Source organism: Gambusia affinis, linkage group LG21 (assembly GCF_019740435.1).
Source record: "Gambusia affinis linkage group LG21, SWU_Gaff_1.0, whole genome shotgun sequence".
Classification (NCBI taxonomy): Eukaryota; Metazoa; Chordata; class Actinopteri; order Cyprinodontiformes; family Poeciliidae; genus Gambusia; species Gambusia affinis.
This window is the reverse complement of record NC_057888.1, coordinates 18,209,218-18,218,844: the sequence shown is the minus strand read 5'-3', so window position 1 is coordinate 18,218,844 and position 9,627 is coordinate 18,209,218. Positions and strand designations below refer to the sequence as shown.

The following is a 9,627-nucleotide window of genomic DNA, read 5'->3' as shown; positions in this document are numbered from 1 at the left end:
CAGACCTTTGTGTTCTCTGCAGGATCAATCTGACTGCTTTTCCCCTGACCTTTCATCGACAGCCAGCAATGAACCGAATGTTCTCATTTTCTCCAAACTCACGACGAGGTTACCATAAAGTTTAAAACGGAGGGTTATTCCTAAAATTAATCTGCTGGTCTGCTTACATTTCCTCAAGTAATACCAGCGGACAGAAGTTTCCGCTCATTCTGTTTACGGTGCCTTGCCAAGTAATCATAACCCCTTTTTGAGCCTTTTAGCGTTTAATAAAAATGTATTAGACTGTGATTTTATGTGGAGGATCAACATAAATCAACAGTGGAGAAAAACATGCTTTTGCGTTCTGTTACAACTGGAATTCTGAAAAGTGGGAATCGGCATTGTGCCTCCTTCACTGTGATTCTCCAAAACAAAATTCAATACAAGTAATACCTTCAGACGTCTTTTAATTAGCAAACAGCGGTAGGTCTATTTATCTACCGTCTCCACATTTTTATGGAAACATTTCCAGATTTTTAGGTACTTTCTGGTTCGATTCTCATCTCCCTTCAGTGCTCCGTCTGGATTCCTCTGGTAGAGTTTTATCCGGACCAAGAGAAGGAAAAGTTGAGAACAATGACATTGATTTTCGGCGCTCCTTTAGAATCGTAGTCTGCCTGTAGTTTTTTTTCAACGCAACAGAGGAAGTGAACAAAGTCATTCAGTCCGTGTTGACCACACTTCTAAATATTGACTTAATATCAGCAGCCGACTGGTTCGACTTGACACATCTCTCTTCACAGCGCAGGCGAGTTTCAGTAAGCTTCATAGTGTCAAACTGTCACGTTACTTATGTCATGAAAGAATGTTAGTGATTGGGTAAAATTTTAAACTTTAGTAGAGTCCAGACTCCAGCAAGCAATCATTTCTCAAAAGTCGAGGGTCCAGACCCCGTTGTATGAAGCGAAGCATAGAACGAAGTGCTGTTTATTACCAGGCTAATTCCAAGGTGCTCCTGTGGTGAAATAGAAATACAATCTACTCAACATGTTCTGGATCTCCAGGGTCTCTTTTCAAATGGGATGTTCTTGATCAGACGCTCCACCGAATTGTGTTTCGATGTAGAGGTCCAGTTGCTCTGCTCCTAACCCTTTGACCTGTTCTCCAACCCTCACTAAAGGTGAGAGACCAGATCTGAACACACACTGTAACTTTTCTGACGTTTTTTTTTTGTTGTTGTTTTTATATATGCTAATAGGCTAGAGTTAATCTGCCAAAATGCCCATATTTGAAGTTGAATAAAACTGACACCTCCGCCACGACTGACCTATATCTTAATGTCAGCTGACAGACGTCTGGCTCTAACACACATCCATAATCACCTCTAAACATCAACAGCTTCTGCCGTCGACTAAACTCTCTGCAGTACGGCTGCCAGATCAAAGAAGGAAAAGGCAACCTTCAGTGCATGTGTGTGTGTGTGTGTGAGTCCATTTCAGCAGCTGCTCTGTCAGCATACTCCCTGTCCATGGGGGTTTCGGGCTGGTTGCGTGTGTGTGTGTGTGTGTGTGTAGGGCTGGGGGGCGTTTGAGGGGGGAGATGTCCACACAGCATGCCTAAAGAACTCATCTACAACCTCGGGCGCTGTGCTTGGTGTGTGGGATGATGTGCTGCAGACTCAGCCTCTCAGCTCACTGAAACCCAAACACACAAACACCTCCTCATCACTGACCCGCCTGTACACACATTAACATGCCCGCCGTCTGCATTCATCCAGCAAATACGCCTGTTACCCACGACGACGGGCATTTTTCATCGGGATGTGGATGCGAGGGGAGAGGTGGGGGGAGAAGAGTGGAAGCCTGTTATGAGAAACTTCAATTTGATTTGTTATGAATGCAAAGCACAAAGCTAAAAGCTCTCGGGGTATTTAGCGTCAGGCTATGAGCTTAATAAGTTTGTGTGTGCTGCATTAATGTGTGTGTGTGCGTGTGTGTGTGTGTGTGTGTGACGCGCCTGTGCGAGATGCAAATGTGTGTTTGTTTTGCACTTGGAAAGATGGGAGAGCTCTTTTCTGGTGTAATACACTCATGTGATGGCTAGTGGCTGGAGGCGCATCCTCTAATTCACTCTCAGAGGCTAATTCTATGCTAACAAGTCAGCGATGCCACATGCTTGTCCTTGCCCACAGCCTGGTAGGCCAGCCTCAAAGCAAACCAATTAGCCAGCCTCACTCTGGGTCTGTCAACCCCCCAAACCCCCAACCCCCAGAAAAGTCACTCTAAACTTTTTTTTCCCCCTCAGAGGCTTTTGAATGGAAGAGGTCTGTGAGGGGTGTGAAGGCGCGTCGCATTAATAAGCCTGTATTGCTGACATGAAAGACGCCTAGCGAGTGACATGAAGCAGACAAGGCTGAGCTGCATCGCCTATTAGCCAAAACAGGCATTTAGTGACGAAACTGTCCAACAAATTGAATCACTACATATTTAAAAAGGAGATTAATGCAATTTTTTTTTTCCTTTTCTTTTATTTATTTATTTTTTAAATTTTTTCAGCTTCCAACAACAAACATCAGTGTATTTTAAAGGGGATTACATGCGACACTGTGCAGTGGAAGGAAAAACTCTACGTTATTTGGTATCAGTGCAAATCCTAATATTGTGATCTACATATCTCTCCAGACCTGTTTAGTCTGATACCCTCAAATAAGATCCAGCGCAACTAACTACCTTCAGGAGTCACTGAATTAGAAAATAGAGATGTTTAATTTAAAGACACAACATGAAAACCAAATACGTTTTTGTAAGCGATAAAGAAAAAACACGCGTCCACATGAGAGAGGCTGCAGAGCCAGTGGAAAGGCTGCAGTAGGTACGCCACTGTAACACTGCCACAGAATGACGCAAAAATCTGTCTGTGGACGGCGCCATGTTTGTTTTTGTGTGAGGGAGGCGCAAGCAGGATAGCAAGAGAGATTGGGGGGCTTAAAAAATAAAACATACGGTTCACAGTAGACATACTTGTGCGTCACGTTCCTTGTTCACAAGTGTGACGCAACGGGTAGTTGAGTTTAACCTCATTTTTCCTGTGATGCTCCAACTGGCGGTAGTTGGAAAAGCACTGGGAGATTAAAATAGACCACTGAACCCTGCCAGCCAGCGGAAACGACCCGTCTGTGTCATGATCCTCTGTTAATGCTGTGGTAATTCTCTCCTAGAGACCTTCTTGGCAAATATTCCTACCTCATAGCTGTTGCTAACCCCTGGTGTCGCTTTGCGCCTGGATCTTTCTGGAACCCCACTTGAATAGTAACGTGTGTCACCACAGAAATGTCTGGCCTCCTGCAAAAAAAAAAAAAATTAAAAAATTAAAAACCCTCCCATGGATGAAAATCTACCTGCAAAACGAATTTCAGAAGAGAAACGCCCAACTTGTCGCCCGGCTCATTCATCGACCCGGAGTAGCTGCGGGAGAAAATGAAGATTAACACACCTGTGATTCATTCCTGTGTACTCTCATCTATCAAAACACTCACCTGGAGCTCTGTTCCCAGTTGACGTCTCCACCCCGGGGGTCTCCCACTAAATTCCCTGCCATTCCTCTAACCTACAATAAAAAGAAGAAACCAAAACATTCAATCAACCTCCAGGTCCCACCTGAGCTACTCTATTCTGTTTCTCCCTTGCCAGTCTGAAGCGTTGGAGCCCTAAGCCTTTATGATTTGAACTTTTATTCTAAAAGTCCCGTGTTTCAGTCACAATTCATCTCAGACGTGATGGTTAGAGGCTCTGAAAGAGGCTTGAGATTCAGGCAGAGGTGCACCTTCTGGCAAGACAACGATGCTGACAACAGCAGGGGCTACAAATAAGTAGCTTAGGTCAAATGATGTTAAAATGGCTTTGTCAAAGTCCAGACTCCAACGGAGAATCCATAACGCGGCTTGAACTGATGTTCTCCAGCCAATATAAGTCAGCTTGAGCTGCTTGGTAAAGACAAACGTACAAAACTTGCAGTCTCTAGTTGAGCAAAGCTGGACAGATATCCCCCAAAATACTTGGTTCTACCAAGTACTGACTCAGTGAGTAAAGGTGATACGAATACTTTTGCAAGGCACTGTAAATGAACATATCACCACTATGACGGATCCTTTGAGAAAATATTCTGCCCTTAACCAGTTTGAGTGTGAAGAGAACAACGAACACAAAGGTGTCAGGATTTGCTAAGTGGACTGACTTGAAGCTGTGCACGACGGCTGCAGTTCCACTGTGGGAGCAGCTAATTGGATGGTAATTAACAGAGCGAAGGCCGATAAATACCTTTGTGAGGAGGCTTGCCAAGGACACGGAGGTGATGGGACGGTGTTTGTGAACCGGAGCGAGAGACAAGGCTACCGGACGGACGCCTTTTCTTTCTTTTTTTTTTTTCCTCCGTTGCCATCCCCTTCCTCCAGCTCCTCTGAAAGACGCTCTTCTCCCTTATCACACCTCCCGCCTATTCTCTCCTGCCCCGGCCTCCTTCGTTTCCATGGAAACACAGGATAAAGAGAGTTACTTCCCGATTAAATCAAAGATTTTCCAAGTGCCAAAAATATTACCGGCTGAGCTGTGTTCCTCGAGTTCAGGATGACGCTCCGTTTTCTTCTTCCAGGTAACGCCTGCGTGTTTCGTGTCTCCGCCGTGTGATAACAGACGCGGCCTATTCATACACCGAGGCAAAACTGTTAGGCAGTTCTGTCTCTGAGGGACCAATGAATGGCTTGAGTGCTGACAGTATTTCTTTCTCGCTGTCTTTTCTTTCTTCCAAGGCCTTCTAAATGTCCCACAGAACTGCCTAACCAATCTGTCAGCTGCCACGGTGAAGGTCCAGAGGAGAATTGTATGCATAATTGAGCATCTAGGATAGAAGAAGAACAAACCCTGGAAATCATTCATGTGATTTTTTTTTTTCCTTTTTGCCACAGGACGCTGCAGTCTGATGTGGTTGCTCCGTCTCTAGATACACTCCAGCTTTACCTGACAGTAAACGGTGCTGTCTCTGTTGTCGTCTCTTTGATCCCGATCACCCTTCAGAGCTTTGCAAAGAGTAGCTGGCTCCCGCAGCCTGAACAAATATTGACGTTGAGGATTTGTGCTGTGCCGATGGTGGTTTGCAAGAGTGCAAAACCGATAGAGGCAATGGACGTAGGTGCGTCGACCTTCTTTTAGGTGCACAAATTGGAGCTGTGATGTTAAATAGTGGCATAATAATTTCAGCTGGCATCAAACTACTATCTGTGAGAATCAACAAGACCCTCTTTATTCATTTTGTTGCTATACCTTTACAAACTGTAATCCACAGTGAAAAAAAGGAAAGTGACTGAGTTTTATAAGTTACAAAAGTTATTCCCTCATCAAAAACATGCCTGGAGTGCTGCTGTGATTCTTTCATGCATGTTTGAGAAATACTTTAATCTCCTGTGGAAACCCTTGGAGGGTGCCTGAACACTTGCTCTAACAAACCTCCTCCTTGGAGCTGCAGAGTCCAGCCGAGCTTCGCCTGCTCCTCTCGGCTCCTCCAGACTAGCGGCAGCAGCAATTAGCTTACACCTGGTGGAACTGTGAATCTGCCGAGCTTATCATGTACACTACGTTTCATCTGAATGCTCCTAACAACAATGCCAAAGGCGTAATGGAGGAACGTTGTGTTGTGGTGCTGAAGAGGAGTCTCGGAAAGAGTTAGGAGCTTCTTAAACCAAGAGCCCAATTTCAATTGTGAAGTCAAATTCCTTTTAAGTCATGTTTGATATATACAGCATTTTTACAAAACCTGAAGGTAACAGTTGATTGTGATATAAAATGGCCCAATGCGCCAGGAAAATGCATCGTACTAACAATTAAAGCTTCACATCTGCCCGACATGGGAGAGATTTGTCTGTCTTCAGTTCTAAGGATAAAGATGCTGACATGGAAGAATAAGCTTAAGTTATTAGATCATAATAAGGTAAGTAACTTATTTTATGAAAAGTTCCTTGAAATTCACTTCAAAGCACATTTTCTCTTGACCTTTACACAAGTCTTGTTGGCAAGCGGTGGCACTGCAGCATAATAATCCATCGCTAACTTTAAATTAAATTATACACACCGACAAATTTGGAGCTACGCTGTGGAAAAATCCCCGAGAATAACTACAAGAAATGAAGGACAGCGACTTTCGTCCGGCCTCGGAGTAAAAAAACCGCTGTCACTTGTCCAGCTGCTCAGGGCCCATGAGTGACGGGAGATCTGCAGTGACTCGGCGGCGGCGGTGTGTAAAGCTTTCATCTGCAGCCTACTGGGCATGTTCCCCCTTCACACATGGCCGAGTCCTGAAGGGTGATGAAAGTGTGAGATACCTGACGGGGCGGACAGACCGACGGACGGACGGGCACATCCGCAAGTGCGACCAACACAAACGCGCACGCGCTCGTACTAAAACAAGTAACTGGGAGTGTGGACGTCAGTCTTTCCGCTGGCCTCCGAGGGACGCGTCTCGTCAGAGTCAGCCCTGCTTCCTTCACGCTGCACTGATGGAACTTCTCACTCCTGGAGCTTCCATTTTATGTGTGCTAGATTGTGACCCACCTCCAAGTGAGGAACTACAGCAGTGTGCAATATTTACAGTAAGGGCGCCTTTAACTGCTGCGGGACATATGCATTTTTTAATGCACACACTCTTTATGCATATTAACAGGGCCGTATATCTTGCATTGTCCTTTTTTTGTGGCTTTATTGTGCAGCAGTCTCTGAGAGCAATAGCCTGCTTCAGGGGAAAAGAAAGAAAGAAAGAAAAAAAAAAAGGGATTTTTTTTTTGCAGATTGTGTCTGTGCCGCCTCGTGCAGATCTACCACCCGGCAGAAGATGATTTATGAGGTACACAGCCACCAAATTACACTTAATGAATTGTATTGCTCCTCACTGAATTTAACAGCCCTTTCATTCTGCTGCCTTTGTTAAACACGGGTTAACTGCCACAGGAATCCCAATCGATGCTGAAATGGTGAATGAGTAAACGGTGAGAAACAGAGAATATGAGGCATTGATCTGCTTTGGGGCTATAAAAGGAATTTAATTTATGGTGTGAGCCACCAAAAGGAGCCTTAAGTTAAGATGAACCCCGCGATCCTGGCAGCTGTTTTCCTGAAGGCCTGGAGTCCGTCTCACCGTATCCAGATGTTCGGTTTGTGGCATGCACATTTAATGGTAAAAATTTACAAAACAAAACAAAACAAAAAAAAACTTAAAATGTATCTTTTGCCCCAATAGTATAATCTCACACTGGAAGAAAAGAAAACGCTAATTGGAGTACATTCATTCAGTGGAAAATCTCTAGTTTAATTTTTTTTTTTTTATAAAATCGTTATTGGCAACTACCTTGTGAATCCTGAAAATGAAATTTAACCGGTCCATCTTAAGTGTTTTATGCTTTACTTTTATGGGTCTATCAGAGTCCCAAAGAACCTTTAATCTTTAATCCATATCTTCTTGGATTAATGTTTCTCGGCGTAAGAATAGCAGGAGACAGAGAGCCGTTTCTCTTAGTCTTTCACATCAAAATGGGAAACGCTGGAGGACAGAGTGATTCAAATAACGCAGACCCGAGTTGGTATTCATGAATCTGAAACGGATACAAGAAAATACCTACGGGCCAAGACCTACTCATATCTACAGTCAGAGTGTGAGAATTAGACAAGAACCCAACTTGATTTTGTTCACCTGTGCTTCAAAACGACCACAAGACAAGACGGTATTATCCATTAACGTCAACGTTAGATTTACCTGTGTAGCACATTTGCTACAACAGAAAAGACCTTATACAAATTCTACAGTAGCTAAAACAAATCATTTCAGACAAAGAAGAAAAAAAAAGAGCATTTAAAGAAAGCGTTCTCAGTCCGTTTGATTCTAATGTTTCAGTTGAAAGAATAAAAAAATGCCATAGTGGTATATTTCACTCTGGTTGTACTTTAAATCATAATGTCTCAATGCCAACTGGTTGTTGGGAAGGTCTGTCAAAAAAAAAAGAACTTTTTCTGGTCATCAGTATGAAAATTAGTATTATTTAAGCTTTCCATCTGTATAATCTGTTTTGTGTGAATTTTCTTTGCTGCCATTGAGCACATTAACCTGAGACATAGCTAAAGAAGCTCAGTAATCATGAGAAGAAGTCTTGAGAAGAAGTTCTTCGGTCAGATGAGACTAAGAAAGAGTTTTTCCTCATACTAGGTAGGTTTGGAATGAAGAGGATGAATATGATATACATAAGGATCTGGAGTTCTGGGAAGTTAAAGTGGACGACAGCATCATGAACAATTTGAAACATCAGATCTTAAAGGTTTTCAAAAAGCACTGTATTTTTTACAGAAACCTGAAAGTGGAAACTTGTTTGACCTTTCAGTTGGTCAAATTAATACAAAAAATGGCTCAACAGACTCAAAGTTCCCCTGTTATTATTATACAAGCCAGTTTGCTGTCCTATTGTAAAGAGGGCTGTACAAAGGCAGCATTGACAGCGGATTATTTCACCTCAATGTAAGATAAACTCACTTTAAAACTTTAGAAACATCTTTTAGCAAGTATGCTAACAAATATGTCTGAGTTTGTACACAGCACACAGCCATCACTAATCAGGGGAAACACATCTACCTGATTCAGCCGCGCCGGAGGTCAGCGTTCCGTAAATATCCTGGCGCTCTGGTTACATGTCACGGCATTTAATTGGGTCGACAAACGGCCCACCTGGGACTCGTGGGAAAGGGAAGGGGGGCGACTGATGAGCTCAAAAACGGGAACGAGGCCCCCTTTTTCCTTCGCGTCGTTATTTTTCCTAAGTCTTTACGACTCAATTTAGCGAGTGGGAAATAAAACAAGCGGGGCGTTGGCGCTCCGGGGGCCTGAGATGAGTTAGTGGGGCTCCCCGAGCTGTCAGGGAGCTTGGCGTAGCGGCATGGAGGTGAGGGGAGGAGGCGGCAGGCAGAGCCACCCTAATCAAGCAAGTTTATTCAGATCAATGTCAGTCTTTAGCTTCGCTTCAAATCCCAGCAACTTGAACTCTCGAGCTGTTGGATCGTTTTTTCATTCTTCTTCTTCTTCCTGGCTCTCACTCTGGCTCCTTTCAGCAGGCTCTGACAGCGCCATGTGCTAATAGCCCCGTCTGCCTCCTCTTCTTTCATTTCTGCTCTCTGTTTTATTCCCCCCACTGTTATTTTAGACCAAGTGGGAGCGTTCACGCCGGCAGAGGGAGGAGTGGGGCCTGTAATTAAAATTCTGTTCAGCATGACAACGCTGTTTCATGCCTCATTTTGCCGTGCTCGCGCGCGGGACGAATGCGGGATGAGCTCGGCTTTTAATAGGCGAACGGCGCTCCTGGAGCCCCGGGCTGGGCGCGCGCAGGTAGGGGCCTGACGGGAAGGGGCGGCGGGGAGCTGATATGCGCGCGCGCACGCACGCACGCACACCCTGCCAGCCTACCAGCAGCAGCTGGTGGCGTGTGTTTGGGCTGCGGTGTTTTTCGTGTATGTTTTAGGGGAGCAGAAAGAAAGAAAGAAAAAAAACCTGCTGTGAACTTGAATCTGAGCGCGCAGGTTTACTAGTGCAACACGGCTCTGCATGCTTGCTTGCACGACTCTGATG

The 9,627-nt window shown here is 44.5% G+C and overlaps 1 long non-coding RNA gene across 1 annotated transcript; it reads right to left on the bottom strand.

The window, feature by feature from the left end:
* Nucleotides 1-2,915: 2,915 nt before the first annotated feature.
* Nucleotides 2,916-8,941, bottom strand: LOC122824226. The gene is made up of 5 exons (XR_006369465.1): nucleotides 8,641-8,941; nucleotides 4,574-4,674; nucleotides 4,296-4,493; nucleotides 3,515-3,585; nucleotides 2,916-3,320 (listed from the first exon to the last, which is right to left on the bottom strand). It is a non-coding gene; the product is annotated as an uncharacterized LOC122824226 (long non-coding RNA).
* Between the last annotated feature and the right edge of the window lie 686 nt (nucleotides 8,942-9,627).